Source organism: Parambassis ranga, chromosome 1 (genome assembly GCF_900634625.1).
Source record: "Parambassis ranga chromosome 1, fParRan2.1, whole genome shotgun sequence".
Classification (NCBI taxonomy): Eukaryota; Metazoa; Chordata; class Actinopteri; family Ambassidae; genus Parambassis; species Parambassis ranga.
This window is the reverse complement of record NC_041022.1, coordinates 3,903,623-3,927,502: the sequence shown is the minus strand read 5'-3', so window position 1 is coordinate 3,927,502 and position 23,880 is coordinate 3,903,623. Positions and strand designations below refer to the sequence as shown.

Here is a 23,880-nt window from a genome sequence, read left to right as displayed (position 1 = left end):
CTTTTAATAATAATACATTCAAAATAAAATGCTCTGGCATACTTTTATGTTTATAGTCTTTTGTATAATCTATTTTTTTCTCATATCAAAAGTTTTAAAGCTGTTGAGATAACTGAAAAACGTTTGTCCCGCAATTTACATTTACTTAATGTCAGGGTGGTGCAACCATAAACAATGGGCATTTATTTTGAAGTGAAGAGACAATAACCATAAACAGGATGTTGTATCAGCCAGAGGACCCCAAGGGAACCTTGGGATTAAGCTAAAAGGTTTGTAGGTCTCTCTTAAATATTAATAAAAATACCTACTTTCAATTCATATATAGACTGGTACACTTTCTATGTCAGGTGGTACAACTATTGGAAAACTAGAAAAAATACATTTTATCATAAAACACTTTATTTATAAAAATTGATCTATATGATTTGATACTAATCATGATAATGATGTTTCACCATTAAAATTGGACTTGTCATTAATCCTGATTGAGGAGAACAGAGGAGAGGCCTATGGTATTCTAAACTCCATTACCCAGAATGCACTGGGCTGGCTGCTGCTCCAAACATCCAACCAGAGGCCTGAAACTGAGGTTAAACTACTACTAAGTCCAGCTGCACGTCTGGACACCATTTGACCTAATGTCAATTATGAAGGAACGCAGCACACGTTGTTCACATGAAGAATCTTCTTAACAATGAAAAGTATGGGGTGACTGCTTTCATTGACAGACAGGTGCGGTCTCAAACGCTCTGTGCCTGTGTTGGTGGGCTACAATGCTGCCAACATGGTGGCCATCATAGCCTCCCACTGAGGCTGGATCCATACTCCGCGAGACAAAGAACTTTTTCCCCCCCTGCAGACGTTACGCCCACAAAATGACGTCATTTTTTTGTCTCTGACCGCCCGCTGATCCGCACTCCTGTGCACAGGGTCCGGGCCGAACTTTGTCTTTCAAGGCTGTGCGGCAACCATGCTGTGATTGGTCGGAATTTATTGTGGGCGTGATGAATGTGGAGAAGCGCAAGAGCCTCTCCAGGTATATAGGTAGGTGTATAAACAGCGCTGATTCAACAGATTTAATTAATTCGACAATGGATCTTTTTGAGGAGCAGCTTGCTGAGGCAGTGAGGAGATACGAGCATCTCTACAACACATCGCAACAACAACTCCTCTTCTTCTTCCTCTTTACGCATGTTCGTCTCCTCCTCGTCCATCTCCATTAACAAAGCTGCAAAATCCATAATGTCAGCTGCTGTACCTACCGTCCTCTGTTCGCACACACTGGATGTGGGCTGTGTGGTGTCTGACGTGCGCTGCAGTGGGTGGGCCGTACGAGGAGTTCTGCACACACACGTCTCGCGGAGTATGGTACCTCCGTGCCGACAAGACCTTTTTTTTTTTTATCTCTTACCACCCGTGGAGCGCGTCCTCCACTCTTGGAGTCTCGCGGAGTATGGAACAGCCTTGAGACTCAAACAGGTCCTGCAGAAATATGTGAGTGATGTCAGGGATGCTCCACCCAGGGTTAGTGGTACACAGCTGCCTCACTGTAGAGGATGTTCCTCAATGCCAAGGAAGCATCCTTCCTAGGACACATGGAGGACACTAAAGTGCAGCCAAAGGACTGATCCAAAGTCTAATGGAGCCAACAGCAGCTCACCAATGATAACAAATGGACATGTATTGTAACTATAGAGTTTCCCCTCTTCAATTTGTGTTAGGGCCTCACACACACACACACACACACACACACACACACAAAGAACAACACGTAATATTTTGATGCACCTGCACTTTGTTTTGAACAGTTTATGGTAGCTGTTTGTAGCTCCCAGAAACCGAGCGGAGAAGTTTTCACAGTACTCACTGTTCCTGAAGTGTTGGAATCTGTCAAACAGCGGCGTCTTCTCTAATAATCCATCAGAGTGGTGGAAAATCACGTCTTCACGTCGGGTCCAGGTGTGGTAGCATTAAGTCCACCGGTGTGACAGCGGCCATCCCCCGAGAACTTCACCGCTGAAGCTGCGTCTGGAGCAGCTCCCAAATAGAGTTCAAAACACAGAATTCAAACGTTTACCGCCATTAATAAAGGTTCTGTTCTGAAACCAGAGTCTTCCTTACGTTTCTGTTTCACTGTCAGCATGTAGAGTCCTCGAAAGCTCCGTGCGGGACGCGTCTTACACAAACACACAGTCTCTCGGCTAACCTGTGGAGCTAGCTAGCTTTAGCTCACAGTTGTGGTTCAACAGTAGAGTCCTCATACGTGTTTACAATTTCCAGAGCGTCCAACAAAGCATATAATCGTGCAGGCGTAACCCTAAATATATATATACATATATAAATGTGTTAAATATCGGACTAAAGCTGAAGTTAACCAACCAAGCCTCTCTTTCCCGCTCCGGTCCGTCCGTCTGTAGCTAACAATGATGCATTCAGGAGCAATGTTAAGCGTAGGATATTACACGAATACCCCAAACATCATTAGATTTTTAACACAGCTACGTTTTGTGACATTGTTACAGCGGGATACTTCACGTGTTTGTGTTTGTTCTGTTGTTTTATTGGTCATAAAGACCATAAAGACACAGACACACACTTTTGTTACCGCCATGTTGTACATCAGCAGAGTGCGTCTTTAGCGCTGTGCCAAATGCTAACAGTGCAACTTGACTGTGTGCTGTAGTATAAAACAGACTGCAGCCCTTTTTTTGTACTATAAATAGGGATCCTGAGAAAAGCGAGGTAATAAATGTGTCAGGGTTTTGAAGAATGATGTCTTTGCTGTTAAGTTTCTCCGCTGGGCCGATGCACGGTTGAGGCTCAGCTCTCATTATCAGCTGGGAGGATTACAGGCCCCTGACTGCCTCTCTCTGGATCAGGTGTAATTCAGACTCTGTGGAAGCTGAATGAGGACGTGAAGGATCTGTCCTCTCCGAGCGCCCTGCTTCTCTTCTTCTTTCCCCTCTTTGCCGTCTTCCTTGCCCTCCCGTCTCCATCGCCTGCCTTCGTTTCTTTCATGCTGTCGGAAAGTTCAGCGCTTTCATTTACTTTTCTGACTCTCGGCGAACTCTGAGGACCGCTGCAGTTGAGTCTTCCAATCCTGAAGCTGACATCTCTTCTCAATTAAATCTGGCACCGTAGCTGCACACTCTGATGACTTCTGTGGTCAATTAAAGGAGGGATTCTGGTCCTTTGTAGCAGAGCGCCGAGCTGAACGTAGAAACCGGTCGTGTCTTCTGGATTTTTAGTGGCTATTTAACTCTGTCACAGTTTGATTTACCTTTAAAAACACTCATGACATCCATAACAATGATATGAATAACACAAAAATCATCTTCTTAGCTTCATGGTGCATTTATGTGTCTTTTAGCTTATTGTTTTGTCAGCAAACCGACAGCATACAGTGCTATTAACAGGCCTATTTTTGTGTGTTTGTGTTGTTTCATAATCAGAATCAGAATTTCTTTATTGATCCCCTGGGGAAATAAAAATCTTAACGGCTCCCATTAGGCTGCCATTATGCCAACAAGTGACAGCGGTGAATCACCCTCACCCAGGCCGGTTTGGAAGGACATGCTAACGCTCTGCATGGAGCAGATAATGGACAGAGTGCTGCTGGATTCAGCTGATCTACTCAAAATACAACAGCTCCATCATGCAACATTCAGTTTTCACATCAAAGACCTGGACTTCAAATCAGTGTGACCTGGCTTGTGTTTTGATCGGAGTGCCACTTTGAGGAGCTGTGACTCATTAATGTTTCAGCAGCGACCTGGAGTCAGCGCTCTTACAGTCTGTTTCTGCATTTTAAGTGTCATGGAACACACACACAGACACAGTGGTAGACATGGGAATGGAGAACAGAGATGATTTGTCAGCTGACGTATTTCGCCTCCAAGTATCAGGTCTGAGGAAAAACACTAAAGCGGTAAAATGCTGGCTGTCAGCCCAAAGGGTTTTTTTTGAATTATGGTAAACACAGGAGAGCTATGTGTTCAGGAGAACACAAACAAAACATTTAATATAGCTGCTGGGAGAATGCCATGAATCCTGGTGTCTTTATGTGGCAGATACACAGCGCTGCACCTTTCCCTTTAAGTCCCAGGAAACAGGAATTTATGTTTATCGTAAAACAACAAAAATCAATTAAACAAAGCTGCCCGACCGTGAAAGCTAAGAAGTGCACGGGTCTGAACTTACATCATGTTTGGAAAGGTGGCCTGTGTCGAAGTGAAGGAGTGCCGCGCCCCCACCTCCCACCCCCTAAAATCAATGCTTCATTTAAGCTTTCATTTCTGTTCAAACTCTGCAATGTAGCTGAGTGCTTCTGTAATCAAATAACACCGCAGGAAAAAAAAAAAAGCTGCTCTTACTTTGGGATCTATAGAAAAGAGTGTCGGTCGCCTTCTATTCATTCTCTGCATGATTTCTGTATATAACAAAAAATGAATCCAATACTGCTGTAATTCAACCAATGTGTTTTCTAATGCTGTGAGCTCACACAGGGCACAGAAGCCTCGCTGCACATATTGCCTTTTCAGTCCGGTGGCAGCTGCAAATTGAACAAAACATCATGCCGCCTCCTGATTATATTTCCCACAACCAAACACACAGAGAGAGAGAGAGATTACAGCCAAAAGAAGCCGACTCACTACAAATGTCACAGAGCAGCCATGGACTTCACACACGGCAAGGACAAGACAGGTCACTGACGATGACAGAGAGAGAATCCCCGCTGTCTAATATACTTCTGATGATTTTATTCATGTTAAAACACGATTGATTCAGCTCCAGTTTTAGACCCCGTTCACACTGAGGAAATCAATCCGGCTGGAGCAGGATTCGGGCCGTATCTGGATATATCGGGATTGATTTCAGTCCACCTCTCGGAGGTGGATTTAGCCGGATTGGCTTACATCTGGCTCAGGTCTGAACCCAAATGCAGCTAGTGAATCCAGCTAGTGACGTCATACTTCCGGTTCACGGGGACAGTGTCCGGGTCGCGTACAAAAGCCGTATATAAACAAACGTCAAACTACAACAGCTGTGCCCCGAGTTTGTTTTCCACAGGGCTACAAAGGAATCAACTGCTTTTTGAACAGAAAAAAATGAAAGAACGAGCAACACGGGACAAAAAACACACAACGCATGTGCACACGTGGCCTGAACAGACTCTGTATATTACAAGGCGCCACCTAGTGGTTTGGAGGACAACAAACAAGCCGGGTTAAGCTGGATTGAGTGCGTCTTAGGCCCCGTTCACACTGGGGAAAAAAATGTGGCTTAAGCAGGATTTGGCCGCATCCAGATCAATCCAGATGTGTTTTTTTCCGAGTGTGAACGCCTCCAATCCGGCTGAATCCAGTTTGATTTCAAGCCGGCTAGATCCACCCTCGAGAGGTGGATCTAGCAGGATTGGCTCAAATGTGGCTCAGGTGTGAACGCAAATGTGGCTAGCGAATCCGGCTAGCCACATTATTAGCCATATTACGAGGCGCCACCTAGTGGTTTGGAGAACATATCCAGCTTAAAGGCTACTCAGAAAAATGCCACTGTATAACAACTGTGGTCAACCTGCTCAGCCGGCCAGATTTTAAAAACCGTGTCATTGACAAGAAGACTTTATACTATAACAATGATAATGTTTTTACTCTTGGAACTATTAAACTGTCTTTTGAATGGAAAAGTGAACACAAATCATCAGTCTAGTGAAAGCTTCACCCCAATTATCACACAGAACTCTGATGATTTACACCCACACTACACACAGCAGTTCATTTTTATGCTGAAATGTGTTTCATGTGTGTATTTTTCTATCCACCTTACTGTTATCTCTAACATGTCTGTGTGATCAAAGCGCAGGCTCTTAATGTAAAATGTTGTGTCCACATACTTTTGGAGAAGCCCAGTCTTCTGTAGATAGGCTGCACATCATTGGGTAATTCCCTAAAAACCTGGAGCCTCCTGTATTTGTGTGTGGGCAGATGTCCCACAATCCATAAAACACTTGATGAATTAAAATGGCAGCGTGCCCAAAAATGTTCCACCGTCAACAAACAAACCACACAGGGAGACTTAAAAGCTCCCTCACAGCTCGCTGATGATGACACATCACACAAGGATCAGACAACACACCTGTAAACATCTCTCTGTTATGGGTCTGGATATGAAAGATGCAGTATTTAGACTGTGTGAAGGTCATTGTCTGCAGCCTGATGTCCTGTTTGATGTGTTCAGAGAAGGAGTTATATTTATCTGTCAGGTCCTGCTGCGTTTCACTGCCTTTAGCTGGATCCGTTAGAGGAGTGTGTGACCTTTCAGACAGCCAACACACACACACACACACACACAGCGGCCTCCAGTCACCTCCTCAGTTCTAGCTCACCATGTGAAGACTCTGCTGTAGGCTCCACCGACATACACCAGCTCCAGCACATCTCTTTTTGGGATCACACATTAAAAGCACCACACACAGACACACACACTGGCCTGCAATTTTTGGTCACATGTCTCTCTCTCTTTCTCTCTGCTCTCTCTCACAGTCACATGCAAACAGTGGATCAATCTCCTCGGAATGGATTGATGGCCCGCGGGCCTTCTGCTGACTAAGACGTTGCCAAATATGGTGAGTTATTGGGAAATTATGCTCAGCTGCCACTCTATCTGTGCTGCTGATCCACTTTGTCAATCCTGATCTTTAGCGGCTGTCACCGCGGCACCACCCGGCTTGCCTCGGTGACCCAGCGCCGCTCCAGGAGACGGAGTGGACGTCACTGCAGGCGTGATAAATGCATCCCAATGAGGCTGTTTTTTATCACCTCCACAGAGAGGCTCAATCAGTATTAGTTACAGGAAATAAAAGGCACACATGGCTCCAGGCTGATTTCACAACCTTCATTCCCAGCCTCATGTCATGTGATGTGTACTGTACATCTGTACATGCTGTACCTTGATCTTCTGGATATTTTAGGCTATGCAGATGTACCATTATTTCATATGATAATAATAATTGTTGTTATTCTGATTGGTTACCTGTGCACAGATATGTAAGAGGCATCATTAGAAAGCTTTTCATCAGGATGTGTGTTTCATATCTGTGTAGTAAAAACTCACCCTGAGGTGATGTGGGCGGAGATTGATGCGTCAAATGTCATACTAATTAAACTTGACAGATATTAATAAATTAATTTCTCACTAACACCTGTCTCACAGACAAGCGGCAGGGATAGTTGTCAAGGTCAGGTGGTGTAGTCGTTGTCTGGTTCAGCTCACGGTGATAAATAAAGATATTTCACAGAGAAGCAGAGGAGTGAAAGGGTCAAGTGGAAAGAAAATAGACGACTTTCAGGAAAGGTGAAAGAAAATTCAAGCTGCGTTCGGTCTCCGGGTTTTATGAAACAAAGGCGCACAGAATTTCTCTTTTTCTCTCGTGCCCGGCCATTTCCATATGTCCCCCTTACTCTCCCACCAATCCATCACATTTCACTCTGGGCAAGACAGCTGTCTGGGGCTGAAGCATATTCACAGTTCAGCAGTCCATCAAATTGCACCAAATACAGTAATTCTTCAGTCAAGCTGGAGCAGGAAGGCGGAGGGGTGGGAGGCGAGAAGTGTCAGAGAGGCAGCGGCGTGCTGCTGCTGCTGCTGCTGCTTACCTTAACTCTTTGAATAACCTGCAGGTCATTTTGTATTCAGCATGCAGGTCCTGGAAAAATGCCAGATGTCACTTCCCGTCAGGGTGCATCTGGTCGTGTGAATGCAGATTTCAGAGCAAATTCTGCAGACCAGAGTCTGTCCCAGATACATAAGCAGAGTCCAAGTGAACGGAATGAGAACTGCAGGCCTGAGGGCACGCGGGCAGACTGACTGACTCTGTGTTGTGTCTACTATAGGGTCTGTTTTCTTGCTGGTTAGTCAGAGCTCGTTTTCCATTCTGATTAGCATCGTTAGACGTAACAGGGAAAGACAAAAACTCTGCACCTGCCCTTAATATCCAGCAACACATGAATAAAATGTGGATGATGCTGCTTCAGCTGCACCCGTTTAACCCTCTGAACCACTGTCCTGCATCAGAATATATCTTTTAAATACGCCCCCTGGTGGCTCAGCTCAGTGCAGGCTGACTCTAGATCCATGTTGAATGGTTAAATGGTTAGCTGCAGAGGACAGGAGGACAGAGACAGTCTATCTACTGGTGCTGATCAATGGAGCTGATAGAGACACCTGATTGGTTCAAACCTCAGAGACAGAAACACAATCCGTATTTTAGTAGATCGAGGCAAAGAATGTGTCAAGTAACGACAAACACTGTAGAAATGTAGAGGAGTAGAAAGTACACACAACAGCTGCAACATGTGATGGAGTCAAAGTCTCAAGTCTGCTCTGTTATCTTTACTTAAGTAACGTATAGATAGGTGAACATATACTTAAGTACAGTAATGAAGTACAAATACTTAGTTACATTCCACCACTGTTGAAAAGTGTTTGTAGGTACTTAGAATGCTATAAAGCTAATTGGACAAACCATCTGTCAGTCACTGTCACAAGCTGATCAGCCAATCAGATCAAAGAGGAAACATCAAGTCGAGTTTTTAAGGATTTTTGAAGCATTGCATGTCCACAGGACCCATCGTTTTTCAAGCTTCCCATTCACCGGATGCATTACATTCTGGGTGCATTGTGAGACTTCAAATAAACAGCACGTGGTGTGACTTGATCCATATAAACATGATATTATAGGTTCTGGATTAAAGGCAGGTTCAGACACTGAATGGAGTTATTCTTTCCGCAATGTTTTTTTTTTACTAAGACATTTTCTTCTCTGATTGGTCTATAAGATTCTTTCACTTGACTCTTACTAAAAAATAAAGATATATAAACCAGGGAACCATTTGTGAATGAAGAATCCTGACAGCTCCTCCCGCTCCCATCCATCACTCCCAACCTTTACACACATTTAGCGCTGACAACAGAAAGGCACAGCAGCTGAGAGTATCACCTTGGACACAAGATGCAGGGCAAAAGTATTTTTTTCCCTTTAAAAGATCACATCACCAGACAGCGCCTCTACAAATGTCACTTCAAAATATGAGCCGCAACCATTTCATTTCAAACTGCGGCTGTGTGAGAGCTTTAATGGGCTTTTTCTGTTCCCTTCGAGGTGCTGTTGACTTTGTGGAGAGGCTCGGTTCTGAATGGACCGTTGTTCTCTCTGGGCCATGTTGGGTCTCCACTTGAGAGTGCCTTGTTAACCCACTAAGCGGGTCCACAAGTGCACTTTATTTAATGCACGGAGGTGGCTCTAAGCCAGCTGCTGCACATTTCTGTATTATGGCAGGCTTCATTCAAATCTCCTCTATTAAAGGCTGCCAGCTTCCACTGCCGCACTCACTCATTATGCTGCGATCAACCTGTGGCATTCTTCCCCTCTATGGACAGATTGAAGCGTCCTCATGAATGCAAATGAAAAACAAATTAATAGGGATTCAGTCCCTGTCTTGCACCACTACCTTATCAACCAGGACTGGTTTGCATGCCCTGGTTACCCCGGAGCTGCGTTGTCAGGGGCAGCAGCTCCTGGTAGACAAATTGGTCCTAAGTGGGGGGGAGTGGGGGGGGGCAGATGATGCATGGACTTCTGTAAATAAGCTGGAGTGGGAAGGGGTCACCTCACCTGGAGTGCTGGTGGTCCCTCCTGGAGCTCAGGAGTGGTGGGGAGCTCAAGCCTCGTCTTGTCAGACGAGGCCTGAGGAAAAACACCACGTGAACCCAGGATCAGGGCAGAGCCAGCGAGGAGCTGACTTCTGGCTTCAGAAAAAATGATTTGGAACGTAAGGAGCTGGATACACTGTAGGTCTCCAACACCTGAGCTCAGCTGTCTCCCTTTACAGAGGGTCACACATGCTGAGCGAGCCCTCTGGGAGAGGTCACGGAGGTAATTTAAAAGCTGCAGGTGCTGGTGGCAGAGGACGTTAACCCTGAGAAGACTCTATACAAGGCTCAGCTGAAAGGGATTTCTGGTGTTCAGAGAACAGGAGCTGGCACCTTTGACTGCTACAGTGTCAGACAGAAACAGGTACAGAACAGGAGCAGATGACTGACTACAAATGTCCACTTAAGCTTACAGTTAATTATGCAAAATAAACTTCAGCATTTAGGAGGGAGGAAACAGATTTCTTTATTCTATGCAGTCTTGATGTTGTGTGATAAAGAGTCCACCATTGACAGGCTAGAGGCGTGGAGACTGGATACTCAGGAAGATATACAAAAGACTGAATGGGAGAAAGTGTGCTTTAAAGCTCAAAGACAATCAATCAGTTCTAGAATGAAATTGCTTCAATACAAATGGTTGATGAGAACATATATTACCCCGGTTAAGCTAAATCGATGGTCCCCTGATGTTCCAGACACGTGTATTAAATGTTTGGAAGAAAAGGGTACCACTGTGTATGGGATTGCCCAAAAATAAAAAAATATTGGGAGGAAGTTGTTCGAACTTTATCTGAAATCGTTGGAGTGAAGGTACCTCATCAGGCGAAAATATGTGTACTTGGTATATATCCAAAAAACTTTATTGTCAGTCCTACAATTGATTTCGGACTTCTGCAGGCGAGGAGGATGATTGCTTTGTTTTGGAAAACAATGAATGTGCCCTCAATACATGTGTGGATAACAGAGATGACTTCTTGTATTGCTTTGGAAAAACTTACTTATATAATCAAGGGAAAGACTGCAGAGTTTGAGAATGTGTGGAAACCTTTAAAAGATTTTCTTAAACGGTAAAATGTAAATTGAGGTGAAACGGCTGTGTTGAAGTGTGTAGTTCAGTGTTTGTGTTTTATTTAATTTAACTCGTTTTCAATGTAAGTATGTGCAGTGTCTGATGTGTATTTGTTTTATGGATTTTATTGTTTTGATTACTGTCTATTTGTGTAACATTTTGTGGAACATTTTTGTGAAACATATGTTAAATTTCAATAAAAATATTGTTGAAAAAAAAAAAATATGCAAAATAATGTTTGAATGGAATTTAAACAGGTAAATCCTCTACCGTAAAAAGGGACCCGACAAAGACCCAAACAGATTTTGCACCAGGCACTCTCAGGACAGTCCAGAATAAATGGACACATCCAATGAGCATTAGCAGCACCCCTCCAGAGATATATATCTGAGGACTCAGCTGCCATCGAGGGAGGATCGCACCGACCAATCAGCAGCCATTAGCAGCATGCTAGTGAGGTTTGTTTACATTCAGCTCTGATACATGATCAATACTGATAGATGTGGAAGACCTCTGCTCAAAGGCCACGTGGGAGATGATCCCAGGGTAAACCCAGAACACACCGGAAGTGGGTCTGCAGGTGGAGACCATCTCTGTCTGTGCTGCAACCCCACCACAGTGGGAGATAATGGATGGAGGACTCTGTTTCCATACATAGAGGATCCGTTTAAACATCTTCAGTGGAAACGTGCGGTGGGCTGGAAGAAAGCCATTTATAATCCCTAGAACGGGGCGACAAGATAAATGAGCCAAAGTGACATCAAATGTGGACAAAACAGCATTTCACAGTTCCACAATGTCCAATTATTGTTCCAGTGCCGGCACGCCGAGGTATGAATTTCTCATCTACTTGTCATGCAAAGAAACAAACAAGAGACAGCAGTCCAGACAATGAATACAGATTACATCTGAAACATTAGCACAGTTAATTAACTCCGAATCCTGGTCGGGTAAACAGAGGCGCAGTTTGGGAATATCAGCTTCTGGCTTTGAATGAATGTGTCAAACTGACAGTCATTTCCTACCATTTCAAATTTAATGGAAACATTTGAAATCAGCAGTGCGCAGTGAGCAGAATTACAAGCCGTGTTACTGAGAGGAGATCCGGCTGAAAAATGACACGCTGCGGCGCCACCGGAGACACACAACTTTCAGTCAAACGTTCAAGTTTTGAAAGTTTTCACGTGGCTGGCAGAATTAAAGTCTTAACATTTAAACACGTCGTTGGATGACAGGGAGGAAAACAGTCATTAAACAGGCTTCAGAGCGCCGGCCATTCGTTCCCTGTAATGTTTTATTAATACGGCCGCTCTGCCTGAGGGGTAAATGTTTCTTTTCTAGCGCCACTTAAAGGAATCAATCATGCTGCTCACTAATGGCACATCATCTACAACATCTTTTCAAAGCCCTGATCCCAGAGCTCCTGCACTCTGATCAGATTAATGGAGAGCCGCTCTGATGGACCTGAAGACCTTTTTATTCTTTTTTTTCTTTTTTTGGACGGGCTGATGAGGAACTCTGCGTACAACGAGGTTTTCTTTCATTCTGCCGATCAACTCGGAGCTCACTCACTCAGAGACGTGTCAGCAATTATCAGCAGCTCTTGTCAGATAAATGGCTGAATGATCTTCAAGAGACCTAATCAGAGAAAAGAGGACACGGAGAACCATCAGAGGGGGAGAAAATCCTGTCAGACTGGTTTCTACTGCAGACTCCCAGAGCTCCCTGTTCGTTTACCAGGAGACATAAAGACTCACAATGTCTGGAGGACAACACATCCTACCTCTGAATCTTCCACACGCTGGAAAGCTTTGGACCCGCTCCGTACTCACCAGAAAAACATGACATGACTAATGTGGGTGCATCTCTACGTGCTGATGGGGCCGGGACTTGTCAATAGCTGAACACAGCAACAGCAGAAGAGAATGATTTTCCTTTTAAAACATGATGTTTGTATGTCATGTCATACACCCCGGACACTCTTAACTAATGCCATCAGGCAGACGGGCCATTGTAATATGAACAAGGACCGAAGATACAAGAACAGTTTCTACCCAACCACACTCACTGCTGCTACAACATGATTTGCTGAAGAGAATGTTGTCAAAATATATGCTGAAGTTCAAAATGGCCGAACTGCATGGCAATAACTTCACTCACAAAGAAACAGGAAGCCGGCAGCCTGACCCAGCCTCAGGTTTCCCGCTCAGATAGGACAGGAATCATTTGCATGTTAGCATGTCTTGTGAGGTTGGCTTCAGAGTTTTGCCACTTGCTTATTGCCTCCGATCAGCTGTTTGGAGCAGCAACCAGCCTGGTGCATTCTGGGAAATGTAGCTCAATCAGGAAGACTGTTTCACGTCATTCATCATTTATCTCTATCCGCTTCTCTGATCTCTCCCTCGTCACCATCCTCTCACCCTCTCTCTAACCTCCCACTTAGTCAGGTGATTAATAGAGAGCACCTCCCTCACCAATCAGCTGTCGATCCGTCTCTCTCCTGGCCAATCACAGCTTAGCAGGAAAATTTAAAAGTCTTTCGTCTCATCTCCAGCTGTCTACTGATCGACTCCGGCAACCCTCCTCCACCCCAAGCACCACCAGATTCAAGGCCTGATTGAACTGGACTTAGGAGTACCACATGGCTTTGTCTCATTTTAGTCTGTGCTCCTTCTGAAAAAAAATAAAAAATAAAAACACTCATTGTTCCATGAGCTGGCCCTACATCTACATCCGAGCTGCACTCCATTCATGGAGGCCTGTGTAAATAAAAGTCCATCAAACCATCATGTGTAAGATGATACATGAGAATAATGGTCTTTCATGCTCAAGCTTAGAGAACGCATCACACCAGCTTCCAGCTATTCAATCAGACTCGGTAATTGAAGGAAATAAAAGACATGAAAGAATAACAGGCAGCGAGCTGTGATCTGGATTTCAGCGCGCTTCTTCATCATCCTTCTGCCTGCTAATTAATTAATAACAATTATTCCCCCGTGCCTTTGTGTGGTAGATTATGCAAATGATTCATTCAGTTTTTATCTCTCTCCTCGTCTCTTGTGATGGAAGTCATGGGTTAAGCCAGATTTGTCTCGGACCAAATGTGGACCAAGTGTGTTGGTCACATCGTGGGTCTGACTGCAGCAGCACGTCAGACTCGTGATACCAGGAGAAAGACGGGCAGCCATGTTGCACGCTGAACCTGGTCTGACCGCCATTCATGGTGTCTACATTTGGAGGTTTTTGCAGGACGGCGTTACTGTAACAGAGCAGAGAGGGGCGGTTTGTCCCTGGACTGCCTGTTGCCTCGCTGCAGATGCAAAAACTCTCAGCCGACCACCTGCTGGAAGACCTGCCAGCAGCCTATTCTCCGTGTGAGGAGGAGTCCAGGCAGGAAATGTCAAGTATATTTAATAGACTCAAATGATACAGTCTGCATCGCATCCTCAGGTAATAACACACTGCAGTCACATTTTGTTTGACGGTGTTTTCAGCCGTCAGCAGGTAGAAGATTCTTGCTTTATGGAAAAGCAGCTTCTTGGCATCATTAAAGCAGAATAACATTCAGAGAGTTAAGCTCTTCAGTGTTATTATCTGCTTTATTTATTGGCTGGATTGGACTCATCTATTTTTGGATTTTCACTTCCTGTTGAAAGCCCACAGCCCTCCTACTGATATAAATATATATATATATATATTTTTTACAATTTAAAATCTCTTTCTGGTACACAGAGATGTGCTGGCGCCATGGCAACAGAAACAAATTCTCTGTCATTTGCTTGCATTATAAAAAGTCTGCCCTGAAACCAGCGCTGTACCGGAGCACACTCAGGCGGAACCTGTCTGGCAGACTTCCCTGGCTCCGGCAGAAAAATGCAGAATAGCCACAGAGCTAACCTTGACCGCAGCTGCCACTGTGGGCGGCTGATGGAGGAGCGGTGGGGGTGGAAGAGGAAGAGGTCATGAAATGCCCCTCTGGAACTAAATGGATAATTCAACACTGCTCCACTAAAACACCTACTGGTGCCAGGAGGCAGCGGAGTTTGTACAATAGCTAACACCATCAACAGCACAACAAGCTCCATCACCCCTCTCTAGAATATAGAAATGGATGGTAACACCTCCACATAAAGGCCTGCTTCCCCCACTTTCTCTGCTCTTACTTATTTCTACCCGTTCCCTGCTTGCTGCTCTGCACAATCCATCATCTTCTGTGAGATCCCAGCCTCCTCTGGATCCCTGTGCTCGCTGCACCATATGGTTTCCCAACAAAATTCATCTCCTCTCTGAATCCAGCTCTCTCTCTCTCTCTCTCTCTCTCTCTCCGCCCTGTTCTTTTGACCTCTTGTTATTAATAGACAGGATACAGTACAGGCCACTTAGGGAAATGCTCACTTTGTTTCCACACACAGCGACAGCGGAGACAGAACGAGCAGCAGATAATTAGGTCCTGCCTGTCCTCGCCTCCTACAGCGTGAACTCTTACTCTGTCTGCACGCTGCGGCTCAGACCTCTGCACTGCTGCTAACACGGCTGCTTTGCATGTACGTGAAGCTGTAAGTAACAAATGTAAGAGAATGTTCCAGACAGGAACTCCTTATGCAGCCGGAGGAAGCAGGAATAAACAGCACCTTACATACAGAGGGAGTCTGTCCAACAAATGCTCATGGAAGTGGCTGCAGTTCACCTAGAGGGCGCTGTAGTCCCCTACAAGCCTGTCAATTCTGAGCTGTGTGCAGAGAGCCCCCTATAGGAGAGGAGGTTCAGACTTATCCTCCCTTGTGCTTTGGTAAACCAAAGGAGAATTTCATTTAAATGTTAGGTATGAAGGGAGGAGAACTTCTGTGAGAACATTTGATTTATTGATAAATTGATAATCAATATAGGCAGCGTGGGAGCACACAGAGAAGCAGTCTGTGGTTTATTGCATTTGCTAAGACCACAGTGTGTCCCTGCATCAATAAAAAGATGAAAAACCAGCGGCTGCTCCGAGCATTTCCTCCTCAGGATGAACACGGGTTTAGTCACACCACCATTTATCTGTAATTGTTGTGTTGTTGTTGTTGTTCTCTCTCTTTTAAATAGGAGGATTATTGTGCACTCTCTCACTGACACTGTGTCACACTGTCTGGTTTGCAGAGCAGCGATGTTCTGAATGAACAGAGTGCAGAGTGAGCCTGCGGACTCTTTGGTCCCATTCATGTGTCATTTGTGTGTGTTTTTAATAGTGATCCGTGTGATCCAGTTTGCAGAGTGGCCTGCAGTGATGTCGGCTTGGTACCGCCCCGATCAACATCTCAGGTAGCTGCTATTATGAAGCGTGGCACGGGGCTGCAGCAGTGATGATCAATACTCCGGGTTTAATATCACTCACACCGCCGAAATGCCACAGATTCTCCAAACTGAGGTAAAGAGTGCGATACAAGCAGAGCGAGGGCAGCCAGACGTGGGAACTGCCAAAACATTAATTTAGGGAAAATCATTAAGCCACCTTCAAAGACCGCCTCACAGGGAGTAAATATATCCTGTCAGCAGCCAAACAGTTTTGTTAAGACGCTCACTTCTGTTGTAAAGTCAAATGAAGGATAAAGAAACAATCCCTTCTCATGCAGCTCATTAGAGGAGAGATGAGCCGGGCGCTCAGACTCTGACCCCCATCAGTCCGGCTGCTCTGTCCTCTCTGTCCCCTGCCGCTGCAGCTTTCTGGCCGGTTTGCCGACATGAACCAAAAACTCACTCCAATGACTATTCACCGTCGTACACACGCATATGACCACACAATGAGACAAGCGATAAACAGAGTCAGACATCTGCCATAAATAAGATCTTTGTTGTAAGAAGACGATGATTTTTTAAGTGACTTTTTTTTAATCCAGCAGAGTGAAAAAACATGTGAAAGTACTGTCATGTAATCCACTGATTTCAACAATGTAACTGTATTCTGATTACCATCTCTAGAGTGTAACTGTAACAGAATACAGTTACTCATATTTTATATTCTAAATACGTAACGTCGGTACATGTAATCCGTTACTTCCCAACACTGACTATAAGTCACATGCCTTGACATGAAATCTTAGTAGAAGTAGAATTAACATCAAATGTAAGAATTGAGTCAAATCTGCACCACTCATCACAGCCAGTGACTCTTAGATGACATTTCAGATGGTCTGTGAACGCATCATGCATTGTATCTGCCCTGGATTCAAAAAGGTCCACGCTCCTTACTGATGTCCACAATCAGGTTTATATCTCTGGAGAAAACTAAAGACAATAAAACGTTTCAATAACAACATCAACATTAACGACTGCCTTCACAGAATGAACAAAGACTGTCCGCCACCGTGTACGCCATGTAAAACCAGCGGTTATTTTTCCTTCATCCTTCATCTCTCTGTAGTCTCGTCTCTTTCTTCTGTCATCTCCCGCTCACGTAAATTTAACATCTCATTATTAATTTGTGAAATCATTTTTACCCACTTAATCCAGTAATCTCATTAGATAAGGAGCAAATATATAACTATAAATATAACATTAAAAAAACTATTTATGCCAACGTGTGAACATGTCATGGAGACGCATAAACACACTAATGCATCAGCTACATGCATGAAGTGCAGTTTTGTTTGACAATCTAAACAAATAGTAGCTAAAAAATTCAGCGTTTCTTTCAGTAAAAACAAACCAGCAGGACGCCATGATGGAGTCACATGAGAGCAGCAGTCACATGACCAACACTCAGAGAGTGTCTGGCTGTGTTCGACTCCCTACTCCCCATATGTGAAGGTCAGTGTAGGGCACCATATAGTGAACTCATTGAAAGCATTTTCAGACATTTCGGATTCTACCTCCCTCATTTTCTGTCTCCGTTAATGACGCCATTGCTGTCGCAAATTAAACGAGCCGATCTCTGCTAAACAAACTCTGTTGTTAGCGGTTCTAATTTGTGCCGTTATAGCTCAATAAACATTTTATGGCAAAACACGAATCAAACAATCACAGCCGGTCATGCTGCATTCTTTAAACTATCATTATATTTATAAGACAGGTGACGTCACTTCTGTTCCCATTCTCCTCGCCGATCTGTGCAATGCATGATGGGACATATCGCTAAAAGTAGTGACCATCGGATGGACACTACTTTTGAAGATGCATTGTGGGATACATTGAGGGCCCTATATAGGGTCTATAATTTCTCACAAAAATTTCGGACAGCACAAAGTACAGTACAGTACAGTACAGTAGAGTACAAAATGGCGGAGGCTCTATATAGTGAGTAGGGAGTGATTTCGAACACAGCCTAAGTCTGACCTGGTTCAGGCTGTTCTCTCTGCTTGTGCTGCTTCCTCAGAGGTGCAGGACTTTATGCTGCAGTGAACATCGGGGCTCGGAGGGTTAAAGAGACCATTCAGACTGATAATAATTTGTTGTTTTCTTCAGATAAGAGCAGAGCCTTGATATATGTACATCCTTACATCCACCCACCTCCTGCTGTACTGCCTGGAAAATAATCTGCTCGACACCTTCACTCCTTCTTAATAACACCAGGAAAAATAAAAAATAATTAAAATCCTTGGACAGTGAGAAACGGCAGAAAGTACAATTACTCTGTGTTACACCTTACTTCTGGCTAAATTCAGCCCTTAAATCAAACACAGCGCCGCTTAACAGGAAAGCTCATTTTGTCAGAAAAGTAAATGATCTTCTCGCTCCCCTGCTTTCTCCCCTTGTTTCACCAGGCTCTCTTAATCTCTTCATGAAATGAGACCATAAACAATGAGAAATTCACCAGACATCTCCTATTCCGTTCCACTGGAAAAGGTTGAAGTTAGCCTTGGGCAGAGCTGTTAGTGCTTCATGCTCCAGCAATCTGGCAACTACTTCTGTTGTGGAGCCTTTGCAGGAGGGTGAGGGCGGCGGTGTGTGTTGCCAGGCGGCGTGATGTGTGTGTTTCCTCTCTCTTTTTTCTCTCTTTTGTTTTGAAAATCAATCCTTAGTGTTGTTGAATGAGGTTGTTTTCAGACAGCTCGGGCGCCGCCTTCTCTTCGTGAACACACTGTGAAATTGAATTTAGCTTGAGTGGCAACAATCTGTGCATCTTCACATCACAATAGGCGGCTCATGAACACGGTGACGCGCACAAATTGTTGTGTATTCCAATCATGTAGTTTTAAAAATCCATAAAAGGGCCTCGGGGAGCTGTGCTGAATCTCTTACTGATATCGTTTTTTTGTATCTGTGTTACATTTAGCCGTGTTAACCTCGTTCTTCTGAGCCAACGTGGTTTCGGAAAAATCGATAGCAGCAGGTTCTTCGCTCTGCTGTGCAGCCAGTTCTCCTCTCTCATCAGTCCTCCTGCAGCGGAGCTCTCTGCTCATTAACCTCTGTGCTCCTGGGCTTCTTCTTTTTTTTTTTTGATGGGGAGCATTTCCCTCTTTTATGTGACTCAAGCCATTTCACTGCTTGACCTCCTATCACTGCTCAGGAAGCACATCTCTGCCTGATGAAAGGCTTCTATCACGCTGGCTGCAGAGTCCTCCTGTTCTCCTCTGCAAACCACCAGAGGGTATCCTCTTCCTCCTCTTCGCTGTCCCCGCACATTAAATCAAATATATGTCATTATTGAGCTGCCGCTGCCATGTGCCCCCCCCCCCCCCCCCCCCCCCCCCCCCCGACACTTCTCAAAGACGGAATCTCATAAAACTTCCCCGAATTTTCCACCAAACTCCAAAGGAGGGAAAAAACAGAGCAGGTCGGAGTTACTCTTCAAACTCTGTCCAAGAACAGTTGTGTTTAAAGAACACAAGAAGAAGATTGACTGGTTACAAAGGCTACTTGTAAATCCTTTAGTGTCCACAAGAGGCTGACTCCAGACATGAGTCGATCCTCACAGACCTCCATGTAAAATGTCAGACGTCACATTAGAAATAAACATACTTACAGCCTGGTACACAGACTGCCTTGGGGTCTAACTCCGGGTAATCCAAATATGGAAAAGGAGGCGGAGCCAGAGATGACCTGAGGGGGGGCGGTAGAAGCCGTCGAACCCTCAGTTTATCACATGACAGGAAATGGTCAGTGATTCCATAGGAATGATTAAAAACATGAGATGTGTCTGTTGGTTACACTGAGTCACCTGACCACAAAAAACAACAGGGTTTGTTTCCATGTCGCTTATATGCATATTTGTTTATGAGGCCCTGCCCTAAATGCAGCATAACTTCACACCTTAATATTGTTTACTATACTTGAACATCACAATACATGTTATTATTTGCTTGCAAAGTTATGTGTTTTGAAAGAGAAAATGACTGTAACTGTGAGAAACAGTTCTTAAGGGACAGGCGTTTAAAACAAAAACCAGGCAGCTGATTGGACAAACTCTCTGTCAGTCACCAACTATCACCAGCTAATTTCAACCAACCAGATTGAAGACACACAACAAACTGCTGAGGCTCTCTGACAGTTAGCATGTAGCAGCTAGCATGTAGCAGCTAGCATGTGTGTAGAGGACTGTTGTGTCTCTGTGAGGACAATATGAGCATAAAGTCACTTTGACTGAAACAAACTGTGATCAAAGCAGAAAAGTCTTCATGAAGCAACAGACACAGAACTGACAGCACTTCCTGTCTGGACTCTGATTGGTCAGAACTGACAGCACTTCCTGACTGGACTCTGATTGGACAAAACTGGCAGCACTTCCTGTCTGGACTCCGATTGGTCAGAACTGACAGCACTTCCTGTCTGGACTCCGATTGGTCAGAACTGACAGCACTTCCTGTCTGGACTCCGATTGGTCAGAACTGACAGCACTTCCTGACTGGACTCTGATTGGACAGAACTGACAGCACTTCCTGACTTACAGACACCAGCTTACAGACTAAAGTCTTAAAGATTTGTGAGAGTTCTGAATTTCTGAGAGTTCTGAATTCTTCTTATGTTTATTACCCCAAAATATCCATCAGTGCAGCTTCACCTTGCAGCGCAGCGTTTCATGTTTCATGTGTGTTACCTTGCATGGGGAAGTTATTTGTGGGAACAGATGTCTGTATTCTGCTTTTCTGCATCGTATGAAAAAAAAAAACTTAGAAATGCGGTGATCCAAGCAGAAACTGAGTTAAAAACAAGTGAGTAATTAATCTCACTCGTGTGTACTTTGACATCCTTTATTCATATATTTGCTACGAGAGTAATCTCACATGCTGCAATTAATTTTCTTGGGGGAATGCGGGATGTTTAGTGCAGAGTGGAGAGGCGGCAGCAGCAGCAGCAGAGTTTGGATCTAATGAAGCAAAAACTACACAACTATCCATTTGTGTTCCATTTTAATGAAATGACTAAACATTGCCTCGGGCAGGAGTGTCAGCAGAGCAGCAAGGAACGCAGGAAAAAGCTTCTGTGTCTCCGCTCATCATGCCCCGTGCAGCCAAAGTATTTTTTAAAAAATCCAATGTGATGAAATTGTTCTCAATATCCTGCCCTGAGGTGGCACAGTGCAGACATTCGTGGAGTCCTTTGTTCTCCGCTAATGTCTTGAAAGTGGAGCCTGATGAGCAGCTGAAATTCAGTGCAACACCTTCACAAACAGGCGGAAACACACGGCAGCGTCAGTCAGGCTCCTCTGCTGAGGCTCGTCCAGCGTTCAGATGGAAACACACATTCATGTTCTCACTTCTCAGTGAGTTCCCGCCGCTGTCTTCATCCCTGCGCCTCATTCTCTCTTCCACTTCTGATTCAGCCAACGCCACATCACTGCAACCTGCTTTTTGTTGTTTCCAATGTCGTCCTGATCCTCAGCAGGCTCTCCCGCTCTCTCTCTCTCCCCCCTCTGTGTCACTCGGTGCTTCCCGGGCCGCAGACTTCGCCTGCTGCTTCGCATTCTGATGCAGAGACGGCCCAGACACGCTGCTTCGGCTGCCGTAATTCTGACTGGCTCTGAGCACCGTTTGCTTTTTAGCACAGAATACCTCAGTGAGGTTCCTCACAGAACCTGCACCCAGCCGTCCCTCCACATCACCCGCTCCCAGCTATTCGCATGCTCTCTCTGCAGCGGTGTTCATCTGTCCTAACTGTTATGGGAGTTACCATTTGTTTGCTGATGATGATGATGTTTAAGATGTTAGTTTAGCATAGTAGCATGCTAGCACTTGGCTTTGTAGACTCTACATAAAGAGGAACAAAACTCCTGTGACATCAGCACACACTCACATCACTCTGACCCCGTCCACATGGAGACGATTAACGGCCATATCAACTAAAATTTTGTATTGTTTCGGCGTTTCGTCCACACGGAGCATTTCAGGGGTGGAGAAACAACGTGGATGAGTTTGAAAACGCTGTTTGGCCTTAGCAGATGCTCAGTCATCATGACATTAGACCTGTGTGTGTTTGCATTTTGACCTTATCAATGCACACACCAAGTGTGAGACGATGGCCAGTCATAGCCAGTACTCCATGAAATGTGCCCCGGACCCACAGCCTGCTTATCTATCACAGGTAGTGTGGCCGAGCGGTCTAAGGCGCTGGATTTAGGCTCCAATCCCACCGCTGCCATTATGCTCCTTGTCTGCGTGCTGTTTGTAACTCCTCGCCTGGCTGGGTCTGTGGAGAAAGTCAGTCCAGCTAGAGTAGGATTGAATCCAGATCGCCTTTAAACTGGATACGTTCAGACCTATTTTCAAATCTGGCTCAATCCGGCTTTACCCGGCTTGTTTGTTGTCCTCCAAACCGCTAGGTGGCGCCTTGTAAAATACAGAGTCTGTTCAGGCCGCGGTAGCACCATGTGTGCACATGCGTCGTGTGTTTTTTTTTTTGTCCCATGTCGCTCGGTCTTTCATTTTTTTTTTCTGGTTCACAAAGCAGTTTTTTCCTTTGTAGCCCTGTGGAAAATAAACTCTAAAAGCTGTCATCGATCCAGTGGACACCGGAGGAACTGCAGTTTGTGGCACTGCAGTGTTGGCTTTATTCATCCAGCCAGTTCGTGCTGGACCAGAAGGTTTTAGCAGCTCACTGGCTGGAGCCTCCCTGCTAGCATTGACCTGCAGCGTATAGCTTTCAGCAGAGACCTCTGAGTGCACGATTACCATCGTTAAAAACGTAAGATTGTGTTTTTACAAGCTGTTAGTTGACAGGGCTGTTTGGCCTTAGCAGAGGCCCAGTCATCATGACATTAGAGCTGTGTGTGTTTGCTAACTCCCTGTGGATGCCTGGAATCTAATTATGTTGAGCGCTGCACTCAGAAAACGTCGGCGGGACATTTCTCCCGCTGTCACATCACTGTGCTTTCTGGGATTTCATCTCTTCCTGCAGAAAAACACAGATGGCACGTTGGAACTGATGTGTTGAGGACTAAATGGTCCATGAACACGGTGCCCTGACCTCCTGTGAGAGTGCACATTGAAGTGCGTGTCACCTTTGTGCAGAGCTTTTCTCAGCAGCAAGGATTCAATTTAAGAACTCGCCTCGGCTCTCATCAATGAAACTCAGAGTCAATAAGCCGCGTGTCAGCACGACACCAAGTTCTAATAGTCAAAGTAATTTGCTGTTACATATTGTGGCTCTGCGGGGAGACTTCAAAATGGACATATGGACAGAGGCTGTGCGATGGTGAAAGTCATCGCAATTAGATCATTTCCTCATCAAGCCCATCCACAGCCTGTCAGCGGGCACTTTGCCGCCGCTGCCGCCGCCTCAGCAGGAGAAAACCGACAACAAGGGTGCTGGAGCAGGCTCTAACAGGCACACAGACAGCACGTTCACACAGCTGTAAACACAGGAAGAACAGTGACAATGTGCTGAGGAGGATGTCAGTCTAATCTTCTAAGATTTCACGAGACTGTTTAGCACAGAACAACTTCATCATGTATTATTCAGCCTGTGAAACAGTGCAGCAGCGTCAACCTCAGCTCACGTTTACGATCCATGCTATGCTGTTAAAGAAATATTATGAATAAGTCAAACAGCAAGCGGCCTACATGTGACACCGACTGTCCTCACACACACTCTGTTCAGTATTCTATGTGAGTTATCATCATAATTCTGTGAAAACACACACACAGGATGAAATAATCAGTCTTCACAAACAAGAGCTTCAAGCCTGT

General features: G+C 44.9%; 1 protein-coding gene across 1 annotated transcript in view; it reads right to left on the bottom strand.

The window, feature by feature from the left end:
- The window catches only part of sorcs3a (sortilin related VPS10 domain containing receptor 3a), a 175,541-nt gene that overhangs the window by 116,251 nt on the left and 35,410 nt on the right, over positions 1-23,880 (bottom strand). The window lies entirely within an intron of this gene.